Source organism: Artemia franciscana, chromosome 3 (assembly GCF_032884065.1).
Source record: "Artemia franciscana chromosome 3, ASM3288406v1, whole genome shotgun sequence".
Classification (NCBI taxonomy): domain Eukaryota; kingdom Metazoa; phylum Arthropoda; class Branchiopoda; order Anostraca; family Artemiidae; genus Artemia; species Artemia franciscana.
In genome coordinates, this window is record NC_088865.1 from 55291408 (window position 1) to 55317678 (window position 26271).

The 26271-nt window shown below is 33.9% G+C and overlaps 1 long non-coding RNA gene across 1 annotated transcript in view; it reads left to right on the forward strand.

Annotated features, from left to right (window-relative positions):
• LOC136025436 (uncharacterized) overlaps positions 1–26271 on the forward strand; it is a 222620-nt gene that overhangs the window by 14534 nt on the left and 181815 nt on the right. The window contains exon 2 of the long non-coding RNA XR_010617102.1: positions 9085–9152. This is a non-coding gene — a long non-coding RNA (uncharacterized LOC136025436). The remainder of the gene's footprint in view (positions 1–9084; positions 9153–26271) is intronic.

Below are 26271 nucleotides of genomic sequence, written 5' to 3' on the forward strand. Positions count from 1 at the left end.
GATGTCTATTTGTGACAGGCTCTGTGTTGATATTTATTGGTTTTCTTATAATATTTTGTGAAATCGTTTTTAATTGAATTTGTGTAAAGAGCATTTAGTTAATATTCTCCAAGTCCCTATTTAAGGAAATATTATTATTAATCATACAACTGATTTCAATTCCTTCTGGAACTCTTTGCTTTATGTCTAGGTCATTACTAGGGCGGATTCTTCAAAAAGTATTTTATGGCTAGGATTTTCAAACGCATGGCTGCATAAGGCATAATCAAAAGAAACAGAAGCAATCTTAAAATTTAGAGCTATGGTGATATTATCTTTATGCTGTTGTAGGTGATTCTCTAAATAACGGTGAGTTCTCTCTACATAGAATTGGCCAAAATCACATGGTATATAACTGACACCTCTTTGGAGAGTGACTGGAGTTTTATCTTCACCAGAATTTAGGAGATATATGATTTTCAGATTACTGGTAAATAAAACATACAGGTTATTTTGTGTGCAAACTTTTTTAAGATTCTTAGTGATTTTTGGGAAATATGGAAGATAAATTGTTTTTCAAGGCTTATCCGGATTCTGACATGGTAAATTATCGTTGATTTTAGGGGAGTGTCTTTTCAGTCTACGGTAAATTGTATTATTAATAAATAAAAGAGGATACCCATTCCCAAAAAGTATGTCCCTGATACGTATAGTTTTTTTCTGTAATTCTAAATCAATTGACCATCCAAGAATTTTTACAAAATATATTTTTGGACTTCATTTGGCAAAAATTGTTGTTTTGCATCATGAAATGACTAATTACGCCACTTTGCTTTGGGATAGTCTTTCTGGCTAAAATAAATGTGTATGTTAACCATTAATTTGCAGGACTACCTGCACCTTTAAAAACTAATTCGCCATCTTAGGGCATTGTTGCTTCTGAAACAGAAGGCCCAATACGCGTATAGTTTCTTCGGTAAATCTAAATTAATTCACTATCTCAGAATTTTCATATAATTGCTTTTTGGCATTCTTTTGCTTGAAAACGCTGTTTTACTCTGGGACAGTCTTTTTGGCCCAAATAAATATCTGTATTAACCGCTTATTTTATAAGACTACGTGCACATTTCAAAACAAATGCACCACCGTACAGCATTACTACTTCTCTGACATCCTTCATCATTTCTAAGACATTTTTAGTTATTTTTCCTTACTAGTGATATCCAATTCCTTTTCCACTGATTCTGACCCCGGTTACAACGGTTCCACCTTCGATTCTTCTGGCTTCAACCAAGGATTAACGATTTCCAGTTTCTACTATGCCCCCTCCAATTCCAACTCCAAACATGACTCCGGTTGCATCAGTTCTGGATTTCCCACTCCTGCCCTCCAATTTAGCAATTCCAATCCCATGAATTCCACTCTAAGTTCCATTGATTCAAAAATTTTACATGTGCCGGCCTTCAGGGTAATGTATGGCTCGCAAATGGCACACACTATTAGGCCTAAGGGGTTTTCAGCGTTTTCTTCCACAAAAAAAACACAAATTTATAACGTAAAAGATGTTTTTATTTGAACTTGTTGTGTGCTGGTCTTTTCACGTGAAACTTTTTGGATGTTAATTTTTCTCTTTTTGACACTTGTAGATGGATTTTTTTCTTTGAGAAAATGGAATTTTATGGGGAACTAATTGTTGGGATTTTGTTGCATGCGGGTTTTTCTTCTTGGAACTTGTTGTATATTGATTTTGTTTCATGAAACTGTACTTGCAGATTGATTTTTCTGCTCGTGAAACTGATTTTGTTCATAGAACTTTATACGTTCATGTTCATAGAACCTGATGCGTGCTGTTTTTTGTTTGTGAAGCTTGTTGCAAGTTGAATTTTCTCTTCGTTAAACTTTTACATTGATTTTTCTCCATGTGAAACTGATTTTATTCATGGATCCTGTTGCGTGCTGATGTTTGTTCTTAGAACTTATTGGGAGCTGGTTTTGTTCGTGAACCTTGTTGCATTTCGATTCTTCTCTTCATAAGACTTGCAAATTGATTTTTTTCCATGTGAAACTGATTTTGTTCTTGTAATTGTTGCGTGCTGATTTTTATTTATGGAACTCACTGCATCCTCATTTTTGATCGCAAAACTTGTTGCACGCTGCTTTTCACTTTTTGAAACGTGCTCTTTTTTGCTCATGAAACTTGTGGCGACCTGATTTTCGTTTGTAAACCTTGTTACACTTTAATTTTTCTCTTCGTGAAACTTGTACAATTATTTTTATCGTCATGAAACTGATTTTGCTTACAGAACTCATTGCGTGCCTATTTTTTTGTCCGTAGAACCTGCTGCGTGCTGATATTTGTTCGTGAACCTTAATACATGTTGATTTTTCGCTTTGTGAAACTTGTACATTGGTTTTCTCTCCTCGTGAAACTGATTTTGTTCATTGAACTTGTTGTGTGCTGGTTATTGTTGCTGGAATCTGTTATGTGGGGATTTTTTTCGTGAAATATGTTGTATGTTGATTTTCTCTTCGTGAAACTCTTACGTTGATTTTTCTCCTCATGAAACTGTTTTTGTTAATGGAACCTGTTGCAGGTTGATTGTGTTTATGCAACTTGTTGCTTACTTAGTTATTTCGTGACACTTCTTTCAGGATGATATTTTTTCTTCGTGAAACTTGTTCATTGATTTTTATTCTCTTGAAACCAATTTTCTTCATGGAACTTATTTCGTGCTGATTTTTGTTCTCAAAACTTGTTGCATGGTGATTTTTCTCTTCATGAAACTTGTATATTGATTTTTCTCTTCGTGAAACTGATTTTGTTCATGGAACTTGTTTCGTGTTGATCTTTTTCATGAAATCTGTTGTATATTGATTTTTCTTTTTGTACAAGTTGTACGTTGACTTTTTCTTCTCATGAAACTGATTGTGTTCGTGAAATTTGTTACGTGCTGATTTTTGTTCTTAGGACTTGCTGTGTGCTGATTTTTGCTCGTGAAACTTGTTGCATATTGGTTTTTCTCTTTGTGAAACTTGTGCATTGATATCTCTTGTCGTAAAGTTGATTTTTGTTCGTAAAGCTTGTTGCTTGCTGATTTTTTTTCGTGAAACTTGTTCCATATTGGTTTTTCTCTTCATGAAAATTGAACATCGATTTCTTTCCCCGTGAAACTGATTTTTGTTCATGAAATCTGTAGTAGGTTAGGTTAGGGGGACTGTCCCAAGCGAGGCGGAACCTACACCTATCCTACAAATGTTAGATTAGGTTAAGTAGGATACTAAAATAACAAATACAATTTCATTTCTAGATATGTCTACTACTTGTTGCATTGACTAACTCGAATTTTACTCTTAACAGAAGGCTAACCCAAAATAATAGATATCTTCATTTTAAATCAACCCCCCCCCCCAGTTAGAAGAGCTGTTGTAATTCCCCTCGTCAATTGTGCCCTAAACATTTATTCTGATTCTCACATTACAGCAGAACTAAATTTTATCAGGGACATTTGTTTGGAAAAAGATACCCCTTTGTCTAATTTTTAATAATACACTTAACCACAGATGGAAAAGACACTTTTGTAAGATCAATGGTAGCTTATAATTTCAGAATCTCGATAAGCCCTCATATATAATCTACCTCCCATGCTACCCAAAAATTACTACGAATTTTAGAAAAGTTTACCACAAAATAAACTGTATTTAGTATTTACTAACAATTCCAAAATCACAATTTCCTTAACTCTGTTAAAGATAAAACCCCAGTTACTCGCCAAAGAGTGGTATGTCAAATACCATGTGACTGTGGTAAATTCTCTGCAGGTAGAACTCAGTAGAATAAAAAAAAACAAGTTTTTTAACTGCAAGTAATGAGGGACATTAAAACTTAAAACGAACAGAAATTATTTCGTATAAGAGAGGAGTTGTCTGTCCCCTCCGCAACGCCTTGCTCTTTACGCTAAAGTTTGACTCTTTCTCACAGCTCTAATTTTTAAAACAATAACAAACTTTAGCGTAAAGAGCGAGGTGTTGCGGAAGGGACAACCCCTCTCATATACGGAATAATTTCTGTTCGTTTTAAGTTTTAATGTCACTCCTTACTTGCAGTTAAAAAAACTGTTTTTTTAATATTTGATATCTGAACGTTTTTAAATTACTGAATCTTTTTATTTTGGCTCACCGCACATGAATAATTAAAACGAAATTTGTGTATTAATTTTTTTTTGCTAAATGGCTTTCTTATAGTTTTGATCGGATGATTTTGATAAGAAAAAGGGTGGGGGAGGAGGCCTAGTTGCCTTTCAATTTTCGGTTACTTAAACATTCAACTAGTTTTTTTTAAGTTTTTTTTACGAACGTTTTTGTTAGTAATAAACATACGCACCTGACGTATTAACTTACGTAACGAACTTCTATATTTGTGTATTTTGATTATGTATATGAGGGGGTTTGCCCCCTCGTCAATATTTTTCTCTTTACACTAAAGCATGAATTTCATCCCAGATCTTTAAGAATGACCCCCTAAATAACAAAGGCCGTGGAATAAATAGTTGAAATTACTAATAATACTTTAGCGTGAAGAGCAAGGTACTCATTACTTCCAGGTGAAAATTTTTATTTATTTATTTTCTCATTGTTTCTTTTTAAATAATGCTAGAAAATCCTTCGCTCCCTTCATATAAATTGTCTTCCCTCATTATAAACTCCTACATGGAAAGATCCTCCCACGTAGCCCTCTCCCCCGACCCACTCTCACCCAATGTGAAAAAATCCCCCTGAAAACGTCTGTACACTTCCTAATAACCATTACTATATTTAAACAATGGTCAAAGTTTGTAACTTGCAGCCCCTCCCCCGGGGACTGTGGAGAATTAAGTCATCCACAAGGACATAGTTAATAGGTTTTTGACTAAGCCGAACAGAAGGGCTATCTAAAAATTTTGATTTGGTAACTTTGGGGGAAAATGTGCGTGGGAGGGGGCCTAGGTGCCCTTCAATTTTTTTGGTCACTTAAAAAGGGCACTAGAGCTTTTAATTTCCATTAGAAAGAGCCCTCTCACAACATTTTAGGACCACTGAGTTGATATGATCATCCCTAGGAAAAAAAAACACGCATGCGTGATCTGTCGTCTGGCAAAAAATACAAAATTCCACATTTTTGTAGATAGGAGCTTTAAACTTCTACAGTAGGGTTTTCTGACACGCTAAATCTGATGGTGCGATTTTCGTTAAGATTCTGTGACTTGTAAGGGATGTTTTTCTCTATTTTCTAAAATAACACAAATTTTCCCAGGCTCTTAACTTTTGATGGGTAAGTTTAAACTTGATGAGACTTATATATTTAAAATTAGCATTAAAATTCAATTCTTTTGATGTAACTATTGGTATCAAAATTCCGTTTTTTAGAGTTTCGGTTACTATTGAGCCAGGTCGCTCCTTATTACAGTTCGTTACCACGACTGTGAACTGTTTGATTTAGAGAAACGCATAAAAGAGAATAAACATGATATCATCAAAGCTCTAAATTTTGATATTGCTGATATTCAAAACTTTTTGAAGAATCCAACCTTATTAGCACTGACCTAGCCATAAAGCAGGTTGTTCGAGAAACAATTGAAAACAGACTTAAGATTAAAAATAATATTTCCTTAAATAGAGACTAGAGGGAATATTCACTAAATGCTCTATACACGAAATTAATTAAAAACTATCTTACAAAATACATTAAAACCAGTTGACATTAATACAGAATCAGTTACAAAAAGATCTTCGAGGTTAGCTGCCAAAATGGCAAGATTAGTAATGAAAGCGTGATTTTAATTATTTTTATTTCATTTCAATGAATTGCCTTGTTTCACCTCACTTTATTTATCAGTCCTAGTTGAACTTCGCTGATATAAGAAAGTTTAGGCTGTTTTTAAATTTTCATTTTTGTTTTAATTGTTTCATGTTATTGTAAGTCTCTTTTCTTTTATATATTTATGTTTTGCTGAAGACAAAGGACATGGGGCCGAAATATTCATTCAAATTAGAATTCCACTGTCTTTCGGAAGAAATTTCCTATTGTTTTTCTTGTCTTTGATTTTATGATCTTCAAGATATAGTAAAAAAGACATATTTTTTCTCTATTTTAAAATTTGGTAACTTTTTCCATAGCATAAGACATTTTCCGATTTATTTGTTTTGGACTGATCGAACTCAGATTTTGTTCCTTTTTTCAAGGAGTTGACCCATTTACGGCTTTAGAGTTTAATAATGATCACCTTTTATTTAATATAAGGCTTATTTTAATTTTATTAGTTTTTTATAAGGCTTATTTTAATTTTATTAGTTTTTTGGACTGATCATACTCAGATTTTGCTTCTTTTTCATAGGACACTGACCCGTTTAAAGTTTGAGAGTTTTACTGTCGTTTCATTTTTCTTTAATATAAGACTTTTTTAATTGTATTGTTTTTCGATTGATCAAACACCGATTTTACTTCTTTATTTTATGGCTGTGGTCCATCTAGGGTCTCAGAGTTAGACCATGATTTCATTTTTCTTTAATATAAGGTTCTTCCTGATTTTTTTTTGGTAATTGATAAAACTCAGATTTGTTCCACTTGTCCTCGAGTGCAACTCTGCCCCTTACCGCTTCGTCTGAGAGCTTTGACCTGTCTACGATCTGAGAGTTTGACCGTACTTTCTTTCTTTGTTTTCTTTCTTTCTTCAGATTTTACAGATTATGACCAAGTGTTCAATTCTGTTGGTAGAACAGCCTTATTTAAGGTTTTATCCTTTTATGGTATACACGACAAATATAATAGATTGATTAGTGCTATGTACGAAAATAAAACTGCTGCTGTGAAGGTAAGATAATATATATATATATATATATATATATATATATATATATATATATATATATATATTTATAATGTATATATATTATATATATATATATATATATATATATATATATATATATATATATATATATATATATATATATATATATAAATATATATACATTATAATATATATATATATATATATATATATATATATATATATATATATATATATATATATATATATATATATTTATAATGTATATATATTTATATATATATATATATATATATATATATATATATATATATATATATATATATATATATATATATATATATATATATATTTATACATATAAATATATGTATATATATATTTATATATATATATATATACATATATATATATATATATATATATATATATATATATATATATATATATATATATATATATATATATATATATTAATTCTTTACATAGAAGGTTCAACAACAGAATAGCTACGCTCTGCCTAGGTTACTTTTTGCAATTTTTAGTTTGAATATCCCTCTTTACTTAAATAAAAATGAATCACTAGCTTTTAATAAGCCAGCAATATGTTGCATAATGATAATTAAATATACACCAGTGAACAAAGACAACAGTGTCATCATGGATTAAAAGTGAAGAAAGTAAAAAAACTACATTTGCATGAGAGTCTCCTATATGTATCAGCTATTCAAAAACTTTACTATTTTAGGCACATATATGCTAGTAGTTTTTGATTCCAGAAGCGATACCGTCATGATTAATAAGAGATATCTTTCATTCTGGCCGAAGAATTTTCATCTTAAAAACAACGACTGCAATTAATCTTGTAGTTGAAATATGTTTACCCTTAAAATAATGACTTCGACAAATCAGCTAAGGAAGACTAATAAATTTCAGAACCGAAATTTCTTAATTGATATATATAATCCTCAACTAACTTATATGGTAGTAAAAACTTTTATATTAATAGAAAGTTTTGCTTCAATCATTAAAAAAAAAAATAACATCAAATCCTTGAGTGTTGTAAAAGGTTCTCAAATAATAGGCTTCTCTTCTTTATGTCGTAATCTTTGAATTTCTCAGGGAGGTTTTGGCTAGAGCTTATTAAAACTATATTAATCCTAAGGAGGGCTTAGCTTCTTCTTTGACTTTTTGCCGGTGATCATATTTGAATTTTGTAAAAATGTCAACATAAAGGAATGGCCGTATCCAGGATTTTTTTTTAGGGGGGGGGGGGATGTTATAAAAAACACATAATAAATCTGTTTCTATTGATTTTCGTTACGTTCTTATGAGTCGGACGAACATTTATGGGGGGGGGGTTCAAACCCCTCCCCCCTGAGAAACGGCCTTGCTTAGTATCCTTATTCGACATTTAGTCCAACTCTAGTCTCCGTAAGAAACAAATTTAAGGGATGGAATCCCTATGTCATATTTATAGGTAGGAATTGTCTGAATTTTAATTTGCCTTGAAATATAATTTGACGCTTTGAATTCTTGAATTCAGATATGTTAGTTTAATTTTTATGTTATAATTTTTGTTCTGTTTCTTCTAAGTTTTAATGCTGGTTCCTGATTAATAAGGAAAAGAAGAGAGAAAAACAGTGAGAAACTACAATACAGTATTTGAGGAAGGGGCGGAATATTTTTCGTCTTTATCAAGGTTAAAAGATCTTACATTATAAGTTGCAGTAGGACCTAGAAAATAGTTACAGTGAAGTAATGAGAAAAATCAAAAGACTTTGCGTGTTGTCAAGTTCATGATAAGGTCGACTGCACTATCATGGGAACAGCATGGGATATCAATTTGTGAAATAAAGGGAGTTTTTAATTTTTTTTTCGGGGGGGGGGGGGCTCTCATTTAGAATAAAATTTTAATTGGAGAAGGGAGCAGTAAGGAAAGTTGTACACTGATAAATCCTGTGAGACTGAAGTGTTTCCATGGTTTATCTGAAGAACTTTCCCTACCCATCTCGAACTCTCCCTGCTATAGCCCTAGAAAGATGGATTTAACCAAGTTGTTCATGCAGCCTTTTTTTGTAACACAATTAGTCAACCAGAAACCCCGATCGATCCGTAGGCAATTTACAAGGAAATCATCTAGCAAAACTTCATCCTTTTTTCAGAGTGCCCATTCTTAAGAGCCATATTTAACCACTGTCATCCCTTTAGCTTCCAATAATCTAATTTCGATTGGCAAACTTATCTTTCAAGTCCTCCTAAGAATTTTATCTTTCAGAACACATTCTGAGCCTTGGCTGTTCTACTTTTTACATCTTTACTGCTACCAACGTCTCTACTAGCCAAGTAAGTGAAATTGTCCACTCGATCAATCTTTGTGTTACCCAGCATCACTATTTTATCTTCAGATATTGCTAGCCTTAGTGAATTAGTCTTCTTAAAATTAATTTTACAGAAAATTTTAGAACCATGAACTCACGAAACCCATTAAATTTCATTTGTTTTGATCAAACTTCCCTGCTTAATTCTTGAGTTAATACAAAACCAGCTACTATCCTCATTTCTTACCTTCACAGCAGCAGTTTTATTTTTGTACATAGCACTAATCACTCTATTATATTTGTGTTGTATATCATAAAAGGATAAAACCTTAAAATAAAGCTGTTCTACCAACAGAATTGAACACTTGGTCGTAATCTGTAAAACTAAGGACTAAAAGTGTTTAATAAGCCCACTTGCAAATGAAATAGACCTAAGTTAGATAAATATATAATAGTTTAGAAACACATTAGGGCTATATATTTGCTCATTGGGGGGGGGGGGGGGGGGGTAAAGCATAGCATATATTAAATATGTAACCTAAACAAACCTATTCTAACCTAACCTAATCAAAATACCAACAATATATATAATTAAAATATAGCTATCCATGGTCACACACTATTATTTTATCACAATACATTGTAAACTAAACAGGATGAAAACCGGGTAATGTCTCGAGTGTTTCTCGTATAATACTTAAGTAGTGTTATAGTGATTGAAGGGAAGCGAACACTTCTCCTACGTCCACCATTTCCCCAAACACATCTAATTAAAATTTCGATACAGAAACAATTTTCAACGTAGTTTAAAAGTCTGGAAATTATGTCTTTGAGGATGATACCCCCCCCCCTAAGGCCCTCAGGGAAAGGCTTGTAAGTTATGCCCAGGGATAATATAAGGCTTTATAGAAAGGGTGAACATATAAACTCTAAAGGGGGCTCGTTGGATTGGTAATTTGAAGTGATATTGCTCTTTTCAAGATTCAAAGGGATCTGAGGGTAGATATCCCCCACCCCACTTCTTATATTCCCGAAATATATCTTATAAGAGTATTGAGATATTCATTTGATTTAAAATATTCTGAATTTCAAATAACATGTGTTTTTTGGTTAAAACAAAGCCCCACAGCCTTGAGATTGGGTTTTAATCTATACTACGGGGTATTTAAGGTTTTATGGAAAGATTGACTTCACAAACCTTAAAGGAGGCTCATTTGGTTGAAAATGGAAAGTTCAAACCGAGTCGGACGAACATTTATGGGGGGGGGGGGGGGTTCAAACCCCTCCCCCCTGAGAAACGGCCTTGCTTAGTATCCTTATTCTACATTTAGTCCAACTCTAGTCTCCGTAAGAAACAAATTTAAGGGATGGAATCCCCATGTCATATTTATAGGTAGGAATTGTCAGAATTTCAATGTGCCTTGAAATCTAATTTGACGCTTTAATTCTTGAATTCAGGTATGTTTGTTTAATTTCTATGTTATAATTTATGTTCTGTTCGTTCCAAGTTTTAATGCTGGTTCCTACTCACAGTATATTTTTTTGATTAATAAGGAAAAGAAGAGAGAAAAACAGTGAGAAACTATAATACTGTATTTGAGGAAGGGGCGGAATACTTTTCGTCTTTATCAAGGTTAAAAGATCTTACATTATAAGTTGCAGTAGGACGTAGAATATAGTCACAGTGAAGTAGTGAGAAAAATCAAAAGACTTAGCGTGTTGTCGAGTTCATGATAAGCTCGACTGCACTATCATGGGAACAGCATGGGATATCAGTTTGTAAAATCCAGGGAGTTTTTAATTTTTTTTGCGGGGGGGGGGCTCTCATTTAGAATAAAATTTTAATTGGAGAAGGGAGCAGTAAGGAAAGTTGTACACTGGTAAATCCTGTGAGACTGAAGTGTTTTCATGGTTTATCTGAAGAACTTTCTCTACCCATCTCAAACTCTCCCTGCTATAGCCCTAGAAAGATGAATTTAACCAAGCTGTTCGTACAGCCTTTTTTGGTAACACAATTAGTCAACCAGAAACCCCGATCGATCCGTAGGCAATTTACAAGGAAAACATCTAGCAAAACTTCATCCATTTTTCAGAGTGCCCATTCTTAAGAGCCATATTTAACCACTGTCATCACTTTAGCTTCAAATAGTCTAATTTTGATTGGCAAACTTATCTTTCTAGTCCTCCTAAGAATTTTGTCTTTTAAAACACATTCTGAGCCTTGGCTGTTCTACTTTTTACATCTTTACTGCTACCAACGTCTCTACTAGCCAAGTAAGTGAAATTGTCCGCTCGATCAATCTTTGTGTTACCCAGCATCACTATTTTATCTTCAGATATTCCTAGCCTTAGTGAATTAGTCTTCTTAGCATTAATTTTCCAGCCCATTTTAGAACCATGAACACACGAAACCCATTAAATTTCATTTGTTTTGATCAAACTTTCATCTAGGATGCTTAAATCATCAGCATAATCCCATGACTAGGAAACGTTTTCCTCCCCATTTTATTCCATGTTCTCCCATTGCTTTTCCTGGGGTCCTTCAGACAGACTTTATCAAAGTGATCCATATAAAGGGGGATAATACACATCCCTGCTTAATTCTTGAGTTAATACAAAACCAGCTACTATCCTCACTTCTTACCTTCACAGCAGCAGTTTTATTTTTGTACATAGCACTAATCAATCTATTATATTTGTCTTGTATACCATAAAAGGATAAAACCTTAAAATAAAGCTGTTCTACCAACAGAATTGAACACTTAGTCGTAATCTGTAAAACTAAGGACTAAAGGTGTTTAATAAGCCCACTTGCAAATGAAATAGACCTAAGTTAGATAAATATATAATAGTTTAGAAACAAATTTGGGTATTATATTTTCTCATTGGGGGGGGGGGGGGTAAAGCACAGCATATATTAAATATGTAACATAAACAAACCAATTCTAACCTAACCTAATCAAAATCCCAACAATATATATAAGTAAAATATAGCTATCCATGGTCACACACTATTATTTTATCACAATACATTGTAAACAAAACGAGATGAAAACCGGGTAAGGTCTCGAGTGTGTCTCGTATAATATTTAAGTACAGTTATAGTGATTGAAGGGAAGCGAACACTTATCCTACGTCCACCATTTCCCCAGACACATCTAATTAAAATTTCGGTACAGAAATAATTTTCAACTTAGTTTAAAAGCCTGAAAATTATGTCTTAGAGGATGATACCCCTCCCTCTAAGGCCTTCAGGGAAAGGATTGTAAGTTATGCCCAGGGAGAACATAAGGTTTTATAGAAAGGGTGAACATATAAACTCTGAAGGGGGCTCGTTGGATTGGTAATATGAAGTGATATTGCTCATTTCAAGATCCAAAGTGATCGGAGGGCAGATATCCCCCACCCCACTTCTTATATTCCCGAAATAAATCTTATAAAAATATTGAGATAGCCATTTTATTCAAAATATTCTGAATTTCAAATAACGTGTTTTTTTTTGGTTAAAACAAAGCCCCACAGCCTTGAGATTGGGTTTTACTCTATACCACGGGGTATTTCAGGTTTTATGGAAGGGGTGGCTTCATAAACCTTAAAGGAGGCTCATTTGGTTTAAAATGGGAAGTTCTAGTTCCCTTTTATGAGTAAAAGGTTATGGGGGGAATAATCCCCCCAGACTACCCCTCTTTTTATCAAACAAATCTTATTAGAATTTTGAGACAATGATTTTGTTCAAAATGATCCAAATAACATATAACAATGCATTTAGGGTTGAAAAAAACCAGTGCCCATAGGATAGGGTTGTGGGCCATGTCGATCGGGCAAAAAAGGTTCTTATGGAATTTTTAGTCGTATAAATATCAGATTTGGCTCATTTGATTTGAAATTGGCCGTTATAGTGCCCTTTTAAGGGTTAAAAGTTATTGAAGTGCATTTTTGAAATAGCACTTTTAGCACTTTTAAAAGTGATTTCAGAACATTAAAAAATAAATTTTAATTGTTTTCACTTTTATAAATTTAATATATCAAATATTATTAACATTCTAATGAATAAGAATCAGCACTTGAACATTAAGCTGACTGTACACATTCATTTATATTTTTTTCAGTAAAGTGCAAATTATGTTCGGGACTTGAGAAGGCATAGAGGTTTTGAGCCTTACCCCTATGTTATTTCCTGCTTGTTTTGAGTTTGACTCTGTAATTTATTGTAATTTCTGTTGATTCTAGGTTGACACCCAGTTAATTTTTTTTTTAATTCTGCTGCTTTAGGCAAAAATTACCCCTTTGATATTCTTTATTTATCAGAAATTGCCTTACCCGTGTTAATTCCTGCTTGTTTTGAGTTTGACTCGGTAATTTATTGTAATTTCTGTTGATTCTGGCTTGACACCCAGTTACAAAATTGTTTTAGAATTATATTGCTTTAGGCAAAAATCACCCCTTTACTATTCTTTATTTATCAGAAAGTGTATTATCTTGCCCCAAAAAATTAACTCACCTTCGTTTATTTCATGTAATTTGAAATTTTTATTGCCCTTTGTTCTTTTCTTATTATAAATATGTGATTGGGAAGGGGATATTACTACTGTGTATTTATGTAATCGGAACAATTATGGGGAGATTAAAAAATAGGTTTTAATTTGGAAAAGTCTTGCAGTCTTTGTACCTTTCGTCGCATTGTTTCATTTTGATCATTTCAAATTGTTTTTTTTTTATTGGTCCCTCCTGCCTCTAAAACAAGGTAATTGTTTTCTAGTTTTAACTTTCAAATTATTGATAACCTACTTTTTACCCGATTATGGATAAAATCCATCCAGGAATTAATTTTCAATTCTCATTTTTAAGTCAAATATTTGTTTTAAATTTGACTCCCGAGAGTTCAAAGCTTTTTTTTAAATTAATCTATTCAACAATTACCTCAAGGCTTATATCGTTTTGTAGCTTGATATTTATGGACATTTATTTATCAAGCTTCATATTGAAAACTACTGTTCAAAAAAAAGAAAACATAAAATTGAGAAAAAATATTAAAAGAGTGAGAAAATAGAAAATAAGGAAATATAATAGGGGAGTAAGAAGGAGAGAGGGAGAGGAAGAGGCAGAGAAAATATCAGGTTTGAATATTTTTCAAACCTGATATCTTAAGTCATTCCTGGTATATTGCCGATTTACCTGTTTGACAACCTAGATCCACAGTTTCCTAAAGTGTTTTTTTATTTAATTTTTCATCTATCTATTCCTTACATGAAAGTTTTGCCTTATTATCCCCTGCTCTTTCTGACATATTCGAGATACGTCCTTTCAACAGCCAGTAAACAAATTATAGAATTCAATTTAGTTTATTATCCTCCTCAAATGGCCATGACATTTAAAACTTAATACCTCTACCATTCTTAATATCTTACATATTTACCCTTTTGACAATCTAGATGCCGAGAGTGTCTGCTGATTATATTCCTAATCCCCCTCGTTATTCGTCGAAAGTTTTAACTTAATACAAAGTTTTTAACTTAATGACCAACGTTTACCCACGGGAAAGTCCCCCTCCCTAATGGAAAATACCCCCTGTGGAACATGCCCCCTCACCTGGAAAATATCCTCTGAAAAATAGCCCCTCCTCCCACGTGGAATAGAATGATTATGAAATCTGAAGCTTTTGAGTTTTTTTTTTCGCTGAGAAGTGCTAAGGAAGCGGGAAAAAAGAATTTACACACCGTATTATGTCTTAAAAACTTAGAAAAAATAGCAAATTCATATTTGTATAAGAGATTCCCTATGAGCTTTTACTTTTTTTGGCTGTAGCGGGCACCATATTTAAAAAAAGAATAAAAACAATGTAGGCGAAAAATCACCAAAAATTATGCTAAAAATAGAAGGCACCAAAATGTTTGAAAGGTCTTAGCTTTCCTTTGAAATGATAGTAGCTTTGGGAAATTAACATTTTCTAACTGTTTAAGTTTTTGCTGACGACAGCGATGTCAAATTCTACGAGTTTGAACAGAAATTGCAATAGATAACCTAGTCAAACTCAAAACCCAAAAAAATTAAAGGAATAAGGTTGACAAATCCCTTGTCTTCTCAGGACCAGAATATAATTTATACTTTACTTATAAAAAAAGACAAAAAAACCGTGTATTGTCAGTTCAATATATACACTCTGATATTTACTCCATGATCTAGTACATGACCCATCTTTGGAATATTTGTAGAATATACCAGCATTTACTCTTTTTTCGGTGACCGACGTTTAACCCCTGGTAAATAACACTCGAAAAAATCCGCTCGCAGAAATAAATCTAGAAACTACAACCCCCTCCCGTTAAATACCCCTGTGGAAAATACCTCCCTTTTGAAATACCCAACTCCCGCCCACAAAAAACCCTTGTTTGTAAAATAAGCCACCAGAAAATACCCCTCCCCCAAAAAATACTTCCTCCCCCAAAACTCTTCCGTGTCAGAAATAACTATCCCTAAGAATACCCCCGTAAAATCCTTCCGGAAAATAACCCAGTAGAAAATACCTCCCCCTCTTTCCCAACCGGGGAAAATACTCACATTCTGCAATAAATCTCCCCCCCCCCCCTCGTGAAAAATACTCCCTGAAAATTTTCCCTCAGAAAACCACCCCTCGTAAAATACTACCTCCACGCTGCTAGTTGGTCTCCGATACCCTTGGACTTTGAAAAAGGACTAGATCTCTCCATTTCTGTTCTGCTGAGAACACTCTGAAGTTTCTGGGACCATGAGATGGAGATATGGATGCTGAAGGGGCAGTCGCCGTCCTATACAGAATAAACTCTGCTCATTTTGGGGTTAAATATTATTGTTTATTTTCATAATAACTGGAAAGACCAGAAATATTTCCAGAAATTACAAGTGAGCAAATATCAATTTTACATTTTAATTTTGTTTTTTAAGTTTCTTTTGTACCCCCTCCCCTCAAAAGCGAAAAACAACATTTTCTGTAGAGTATGACTAACGTAAAGTAAGAATACTGGTAAAGTATTCCATGGAGTAGGGGATTACAGGCATGATATTAAAAACAATCAGAAATTATATTCTTATTCAAATGAAGGTGCGATAAGAATAATTTTTTACCCTAGTTTATCCACAAGAAATTTTCTTGGGGGAATTTTCAGTTAGAATAGAATTATATGAGGGGGGATATTGAAGAAGGGAAGGGGGTGTATTTTAAGCGAAAAAAATTTCCAAGGGGGAATTTTCCTTAGAAGGAAAGAGTTTTTCATGGAGGGGGAGCCAGATTTCCCGGTATTATTTAATAGCTATCAGATATTAAATAAAAAGTAAAACTAGCTTTTTCAACTGAAACTAAGGTGCACCATCAAAACCTAAAACGAACAGAAATTACTACTTATATAAAATATGTTGCCCCCTCCTCTAAAACTTGCTTTTTGGGCTAATCAATCAATCAATTTATTAATACTAAAAGAAACACTATTACAAAGAAAAGCGGTTACTGGGCCCAAGAAGTAATGGCTAAAGTTTTAACGTTTGTCTTGATTTTTTAACAACGATTATTAAAACACAAGGGCAGTTTAATTAGAATAATAAGTTTCTTTTTAAAATTCTATAAGAAACTTAAATGTAAAGAGCGAGGTCTTGAGGATAAGGCAATCCCTTTAATATACGTAATAATTTCTATATTACAAATATGTATATTAAATCGGAGTAATTATCATAATATACATATTAAACTGACAATACACGGATATTTGTTTTTTTAAGTAAAGTGTAAATTATATTCTGGTCTTGAGAGGACATGGGAGTTATCAACTTAACTCATTTTAATTTTTTCTCGTTTTAAGTTTGACTAGGCTATCTATTGTAATTTCAGTTCGTCATGGGTTCCATTTATTAATTAATGGGGATCGTCAGTAAAAACTTAAACAATGAAAATTTACTGGTTTCCAAAGCCTACTATCCTTTCATAAAGAAAGCTAAACCATCTCAATCTTTTTGGTGCGTTCTGTTTTATCTTAATATTGACAATTTTTTGCCTGAATTTTTTTTCTTCTTTTATTTTTAAATTTGGTGCCCACTTCACAAAAATGAAATAAGTTCTTAAGATGTGTATAATGCGAAAATTCCACTTTTTTCCTTATCACTCCTCAACGAAATAAAAAAAACTCAAATAAAGTTCTCAAATTTCGAAAATATTATTTTCCATGGGGGGGGGGGGTATTTTCTAGGGAATATTGTCTCCGGGGTATTTTAAAGTGGTTATTTTCCTTGGGGTGGGGATTTGGGGGATTTTTCGGGGGTTAAACACCAGCCTAGCTGTAATACCTTAGGAATGGCAAACTGTATTAAGTTAAAACCTTTTAATCATACGAAGGGGATTAGGAAAATAATCTGCAGACATTCTAGGCATCTAGATTGTCAAAAGGACAAATCTGTGAGGTATTAAGAATGGCAGGGTATTAAGGTTAAAATATCATGGAGTTTTGAGGAGTATAATAAACTAAATTGAATTCAATAATTTATTTCCTGGCAGTCAAAAGGACGTATCTCGAATATCAAACCGTTCGTGGTAACGAACGGTAGTAAGGAGCAGCCTGGCTCAATAGCAACCGAAACTCTAAAAAATAGGGTTTCGATACCAATAGCTAAAGCGAAATAATCGCATTTTTACACTGATTCTTAATATATAAGTTTCATCAAGTTACAAGCCTGAGAAAATTTGCCTTATTTTAGAAAATAGAGGAAAAAACCCCCTAAACGTTAAATAATCTTAACAAAAATCACATCATCAGATTCAGCGTATCAGAAAACCCTACTGTAATAGTTTCAAGCTCCTATCTCGAAAAACGTGGAATTCGTGTTTTTTCCCAGAAGGCAGATCATTGGTGCGTGTTTATTTGTTTTTTTTCCCCAGGGGTCATCGTATCGACCAAGTGGTCCTAGAATGTCGCAAGAGGGCTCATTCTAACGGAATTGAAAAGTTCTAGTGCCCTGTTTAAGTCAACAAAAAATTGGAGGACACCTAGGCCCCCTCCCACGCTCATTTTTCCCCCAAGTCATTGGATAAAACTGTTTAGATAGCCATTTTGTTCCAAATAGTTGAAAACCATAATAACTATGTCTTTGGGGATGGCGTACTCCCCAACAGTCCCCGGGGGAGGGGCTGCAAGTTACAAACTATGACCAGTGTTTACATACAGTAATGGTTATTAGGAAGTGTACAGACGTTTTCAGGGGGATTTTTTGGTTGGGGTGAGGATAGGGGGCTATGGGGGAGGATCTTTCCTCGGAGGAATGTGTCATGGGGGAAGAGAAATTCAATGGAAAGGGCGCAGGATTTTCTAGCATTACTATAAAAAAAAACAATAAAAAAATAATCATGAAAAAGTTTTCTCAATTGAAAGTAACGAGTAGCATTAAAACTTAAAACGGACAGAGATTATTACGCATATGAGGGGTTCTTCTCCTCCTAAATACCTCGCTCTTTATACTAGATAATTTTTAGTAATTTCATCTATTTATTCTAGGGCCTTTCGGATTCAGGGGTCATTCTTAAAAAATTGGGACAAAACTTCAGATTTAGTGTAAAGAGCGAGGTATTAACCAAGGGACAAAACCCCTCATATACATAATAAAAATATATGAATATAGAAGTTGGTTACGTAAGTTGATTCTTAAGTTACGTATATTTTTTACTAATAAGAACATTCGTTAAAAATTAAAAGTTCAAGTTGCTTTTTTAAGTAGCCGAACAATTGGAAGGCAACTAAGCCTCCTTCCCCACCCCTTATTTCTCAAAATAGTCTGATCAAAACTAAGAGAAAGCCATTTAGTCAAAAAAGAATTAATATGCAAATTTCGTTTTAATAATTTATGTGCGGAGAGCCGAAATCAAACATGCATTAATTCAAAAACGTTCAGAAATTAAATAAAAAAAACTAGTTAATTTAACTGAAAGTAAGGAGCGACATTAAAACTTAAAACGAACAGAAATTACTCCGTGTATGAAAGGAGCTGTTCTCTTCTCAACGCCCCACTCTTTACGCTAAAGTTTTTTTATCAAATAGTTCGTGGTAACGAACTGTATTAAGGAGCGACCCGGGTCAATAGGAACCGAAACTCTAAAAAATGGGATTTTGATACAAATAGCTACATCAGAGGAATCGAATTTTTGCGATGATGCTAAATATACAAGTTTCATCAAGTTTAATTTTACTCATCAAAAGTTACGAGCCTGAGAAAATTTGCCTAATTTTAGAAAATACGGGGAAACACCCCCTAAAAGTTAAATAATCTTAACGAAAATAACACCATCAGATTCAGCGTATCAGAGAACTCTACGGTAAAAGTTTCAAGATCCCATCTACAAAAATATGGAATTTTGTATTTTTTCCCAGAAGATAGATCACGGGTACGTGTTTATTTGTTTTTTCTTGTTGTTTTTTTTCCCTGGGATGATCGTATCGACCCAGTGGTCATAGAATGTCGTGAAAGGACTCATTCTAACGGAAATTAAAATTTTTAATGCCCTTTTTAAATGACCAAAAAAACTGGAGGGCACCTAGGCCCCCTCCCAAGCTCATTTTTACCGAAAGTCAACGGATCAAAATTTTTTGATAGCCATTTTGTTCAGCATATGCGAAAAACCTAAAAATTATGTCTTTGGGGATGACTTAATCTCCCACAGTCCCCGGGGGTGGGGCTGCATGTTACAATTTTTGACCATTGTTTACATATAGTAATGGTTATTGGGAAGTGTACGGATGTTTTCAGGAGGACTTTCTCCCTTTGAGGAGGGGGTGGGTGGGTCGTGGGGAAGGGTTTACGTGCGAGGATCTTTCCATGGAGGAGTTTGTCACGAGGGAAGATAATTTCCATGAAGGGGCCGCAGGATTTTCTAGTATTATTTAAAAAAGCAATGAGAAAATAAATAAAAAAGGAGTTTTTCAGCTGGAAGTAAGGAGCAGCATTAAACCTAAAACGAGCAGAAATTATTACGTAAATAAGGGATTCGCGTCTTCCACAATACCTCGTTCTTTACACTAAAGTATTTCTAGTAATTTCAACTATTTATTCAACAGCCTTTGTGATTCAGGGGTCATTCTTAAAGAATTGGGACAAAATTCAAGCTCTAGTGCAAAGAGCGAGGCTTTGACGAGGAGGCAAATCCCCTCATATACGTAATAAAAATATACAAATATAAAAGTTCTATACATAAGTTTATTCGTAAGTTATATATATATATATATATACATATATTTATTAATGATAAAAGCATTCGTAAAAAAATAAAAAGTTCTAGTTGCCTTTTTAAGTAACGAAAAACTGGAGGGCTCTAGGCCTCCTCTCTCACCTTTTTTTTTTACCAAAATCGCCCAATGAAAACTATGAGAAAGCCATTTAGCTAAAAAAAAAAAAATTAATATACAAATTTCGTTTTAATTATTCACTGTGCGATGAGCCAAAATCAAAACATGCTTTAATTCTAAAAAGGTTCAGAAATTAAATAAGAAAACTATTTTTTTAACTGCAAGTAAGGAGCGACATTAAAACTTAAAACGAACAGAAATTATTCTGGATATGAAAGGGGTTTTCCCCTCCTCAGCGCCTCGCTCTTTACGCTAAAGTTTTTTTTTTGTTTTAAAAAGTAGAGTTGTGAGAAAGAGTCAAACTTTAGCGTAAAGGGCGAGGTGTTTAGGAGAGGACAACCCTTTTCATATACGGAATAATTTCTGTTCGTTTTAAGTTTTAATGTCGCTCCTTACTTGCAGTTAAAAAATTATTTTTATTTATTTAATGTCAGAAAGAGAATGATGCAAAACTTTCATGTAACCTTACCTTAGACTTTAGATCCTCCTGAGCCATTGGTGGCGCATAGGGCGTCGACAAAGTCTCTCCATTCATCACGAAGCTGTGCGGCTGCAGTGATATCTTCCCATTGCGGAGTGAGGGAAATGTTTGCCTTTTTCAGGTCCCGATCATGCTGCCTCCGCAGTGTGTGTTTTGGTCGGCCTCGTCTTCGTCTTCCTTCAGGCTGCCATTGATACACTCTTGAGGGCAGTCTGTCTTCGGGCATGCGTAGAACATGACCCAAATATGTCCATCTTCGTTTCTTCATAACTTCGGTCACTATGGGCTGGTTTGTTTTCAGCCGGAATTCTCTATTGGTAATTTTCTGATGCCAACTGATTATCAGGATCCTTCGAAGGCAAATGTTTTCGAATCCAAGGATACGTTTCTCAAGTTGTTGGTTGAGTTTCCAACATTCACTGGCGTACATCAATATAGACAACACATTGCTATTGAACAGGCGCAATTTTAAACGAAGTGTGTATTTGTTGCTTCTCCAAATTGGTGTTAGTCTGTTGAAGGCGCCTGATGCTTGTCCAATCCTTCTCTTGATTTCAAATGTTACATTGCCAGTATTTTCTATCCAGCTTCCTAAGTATTTAAATTCTTGGACCTGTTCAACAGATTTATCGGAGCATTGAAGAGTTAGGGGGGAGCCAGATGTGGACATACTTATTGATTTGTCGACGTTGATCGACAATCCGACCTCTTGGGCTTTTTCTGAGATTTCATCAAATAGCAGCTGTAATCGATCTTTGGCGTCTTCTAGTAGTACTATATCATCTGCAAAGTCAAGATCTGCGAGTTGTTTGTTGTTGACGTTTACTCCATAGCCCATAGACTGTCTGAGTACGTAGTCCATAACTATTGTAAATAAAAGTGGTGATAATACACATCCTTGCTTGACACCAGGAATGATTTTGAAGTATCTTGTAACTCCGTTTTCTGTTCGAACACAACATTCTGTTTCTTTGTACGGGGCGATAATCAGTTCTACTGTCTTGGGGGGTATTCCATAGTATTTGAGGATTTTCCATAAGATTTCTCGGTCAACCGAGTCAAAGGCCTTTTCTAGGTCAATGAAAAGAAGATATAGCTTTTTATTCCATTCCTTTGAGTCGTCAACCAGCCTTCTCAGTGTGAAAATTAGGTCTGCACATGATCCTCCAGGTCGGAATCCGTGTTGTTCATAACGAAGATATTGGTCCAGTTTCGGCTGTAGGCGTTGTAGTATAATAATTGACAAAATTTTACTAAGTATCGACAAAACTTTTATGTAAGGTAAAAATTAAATCAAAAGAAACTCTAGGAAAGTGTGCATCTAGGTTTTCAAACGGATAAATCTGCAATATACCAGGAATGACTTAAGATATCAGGTTTGAAAATGTCAGGGGATATTTTGAGGAATTTGAAACTAAACCCACAGGTACAGCACTCTTCGAGGTTGCTATAAGGGGACATTTTCAATATCCAAGTAATGTCTAGGGGCAAAAATTTGAATGTTTTTGGAAATGCTAAAGAGTTAAATGAAAAATAGAATACAGTTTGAACTGTATACATTTAATCTACACCCTTCAAGACTGTTTTCGCATCTAACATGTTTTACTACATTAGCTTTTACCTTACAGCCTCTAAAGGACAATTCTCAATCAAAAGCTTTGAACTCCCAGGAGTTAAATTCAAAACTAGGATTTAAGATAAAAATGAGAATTGAAAAATTGATTGTTGGAAGAATTTTATCCATTATCGGTTAAAAAGTAAGGTATCAATAATTTGAAAGTAAAAATAGAAACAATCATTCTGTTTTAGAGGATGAAGGGACCAATCAAAAGAAAAAAACCTAAAATAATCAAAATGAAACAATGCGAGAGTAGGAACACACCCTGCAAGACTTTTCGAAATTAAAAGTTATTTCTCTCCGTATTAGTTCCGATTACATAAATGTAAAGTAGTAATATCCGCCTCGAACTCACATAATTATAATAAAAAATAAAACAAAGAGCAATAAAAATTTCAAATAACATGAAATAAATAAAGGGAAAGTATTTGTTTTTTAAATAATTACAATAAATTACCGAGACAAACTCAAAACGAGCAGAAATTAACATGAGTAGGGCTAAGGCCAAAATATAATTTGCATTTTACTGAAAAAATTCCAATGAATGTGTATCATTAATTTAATACATATGCTGATTCTTATTCCTAAAAGGGCTAATAATATTTCATATATTAAAGTTATAAAAGTGAAATCATTGGAATTTTATTTTTAAATGCTCTCAAATAACTTTTAAATGTGCTAAAAGTGCTACTTTATAAGTGGTTTTGATCAACTTTTAACTCTTAAAAAGAGCACTATAACTTCCAATGTGAAATCAAATGAACCAAAGCTGAAGTTTGTATAACTTCCCATTCCATAAGTACCTTTTCTGTCTTAAGGACATGACCCAAAATCCTATCTTCTGGGTTCTTTTTTTTCAACCCTAGAGGCATTGTTATGTGTTCTTTTGACTATTCTGGAACAAAATCACTTTCTCACAATTTCAATCAGATTCGTTTAGCGAAAAGAGGGGTAGCCTTGGGGTAGGGGCTAGTTGCCATCTATAACCTTTGACTCTTGAAATAAAAATATAGATTCGAAATTTCAACCAAATGAGCCTCCTCTAAGGTTTCTGCAGCTATCCTTTTCATGAAACCTCAAATACCCCGTGGTATCAATTAGGACCCTCACCCCCAAGACTCTGGGGTTTTGTTTAAACCACAAATGCCTTGTTACATGAAAATTAGACTATTTTACATAAAATGTACATCAAAATTTCTATAAGATGCATTTCGGGAAAATAAGAGGTGGGGGATATCTGCCCATCGATCATTTTGAATCCTAAAATGAGTACTAGAACTTTCGATTACCAATTTAACTAGCCCCGTCCTGAGTCTATACGCTCACCCTATCTATGAAACCTTATATGTTCCCTGGGCATGACTTACAACCCTTGTCCTTAAGGTTTTAAGGGGAGGAGATATCATCCTCAAATACATAATTTCCGGACTTTCGAACTACGTTGAACAATGTTTCTATATAAAAATTTTAATTGGATGTATTTGGGGAAATGATGGGCGTTGGAGAATGGTTCATTTCCCTTCAATTGCTTCATAGGTAGTTAAGTAGTATACGAGAATCACTCAAGACATTACCTGGTTTTCATCCCAGTTAGTTTGCAATGTATACTGATAGAATGTATTTTCTGACTATTGGTAGCTATGTTCTAATTAAATATTTAGTTGGTATTTTGGTTAGGGTAGAATAGGTTTGTTTACGTTACGTAATTAATGTATGATACGCTTTACCACCAACCCCTCCAGTGTGCAAATATATAGCTCAAATTTGTTTCTAAACTATTGGCATTAACCAAACTTCACTTCTCGAGTGTTTCTCGTATAATACTTAAGTACCGCTTTAACTATTAATTAAATAAAAAAACATTTAAAAAAAAAAATGAAACTAAGGAGCGACATTAAAACTTAAAATGAACAGAAATTACTCCGTATATGAAAAGGGCTTTTCCTCCTCAACGCCCCACTCCTTACGCTAAAGTTTGACTCTTTCTCTCAACTCTACTTTCTAAAACAGCAAAAACTTTAGCGTAAAGAGCGAATTAGAGAGCAAAGAGCGAGGTAGTGCCAGCGTGTGTTCCCCGGGGAGACCCTCCAACAGGTTAACTCTAGTTCGGCATTGTGGAGTGACATGAATGAGAGGTTGTAGCATAAGTGGGAGATGTTAACGCCGGCAATGAAGGGGGTAAAATTAACCATGACTTGATGTCCACTTAATTGGACTATCTGCCTTGGCTTTTTCTACAAGTAGCCATGACTTGACTTGCCTACACCACAACTATTCCACTTTTAATTCAAAAATTCCATATATAAAAGGGAAAAGCCCCTATCATATACGGAGTAATTTCTGTTCGTTTTAAGTTTTAATGTTGCTCCTTACTTTCATTTATAAAAAACTTGTTTTTTTATTTAATTTTTGGACGTTTTCGAATTAAAGCATGTTTTTATCTTGGCTCTGCGCACATAAATAATTGAAACGAAATTTGCATATTAATTGTTTTTTGGCTAAATGGCTTTCTCATAGTTTTAATCGGAAGATTCTGAGAAAAAACGAGCGAGGGAGGAGGCCTAGTTGCCCTCCAATTTTTTGATTACTTAAAAAGGCAACTAGAGCTTTCAATTGCTTACGAACGTTTTCATTAGTAAAAAATATACGCAACTTACGAATTAACTTACGTAACGTACTTCTATATTCATATGTTTTTATTGCGTATATGAGAGGGTTCACCCCTCGTCGATACCTCGCTCTTTACACTAAAGCTTAAATTTTGTCCCAATTCCTTAAGAATGACCTCTGAATCATAAAGGCCGTAGAATAAATAGTTGAAATTACTAAAACTACTTTAGCGTGAAGAGTGAGGTATTACGAGGAGGTAAACCCCTCATATGCGTAATATTTTTTTTTAGTTTTAAGTTTTAATGCTGCTCCTTACTTTCAGTAGAAAAAACTTTTCATTATTATTTTTTCATTTTTTTCAAATAATGGTAAAAAAATCCTGCGCCCCCTTCAATGAAATTCTCTTCCCCCATGAGAAGTTCCTCCATATAAATATTCTCCCACATACCCTCCCCTCAACTTCTACCCCCCTTAAACCAAAAAAATCCCCCTGGAACATCAGTACACTTCCCAGTAACCATTACTATATGTAAACACAGGTCAAAGTTTGTAACTTGCGGTCCCTCCCAAGGGGCCTGCGAGGGAATAAGTCGTCCCCAAGGAAATAATTATTAGGTTTTTCAACTATGGTGAATAAAATGGCTATCTCAGAATTTTGATTTGTTGACTTTGGGGTGAAAATGAGCATGGGAGTAACTCTCAGTTTTTTCTCAAAATTTTCTCAAAGTAAACTTTATGATTCTCGTTAAGAACAGAAATCACAAGACTAATTACATACCTAATTACTGAGTTATTAATCAGTGACATTTACACCAGCTACAAGCAAACCAAAGCACGATAGCGTATAATACATGCTATGAACATAGCCTACAAAAATTCTCAATAGGAAAATTTTGATTTCAAAAACTTTTGATGGGTAAGACTAATCTTGATGAAACTTATATATTTAAAATCAGCATTAAAATGAAATTCTTGTAACTATTGGAATCAAAATACCATTTTTTAGAGTTCCGGTTACTATTGAGCCGGGTCGCTCCTTACTACAGTTCGTTACCACGAACTTTTTGAAAAGAGCACCAGC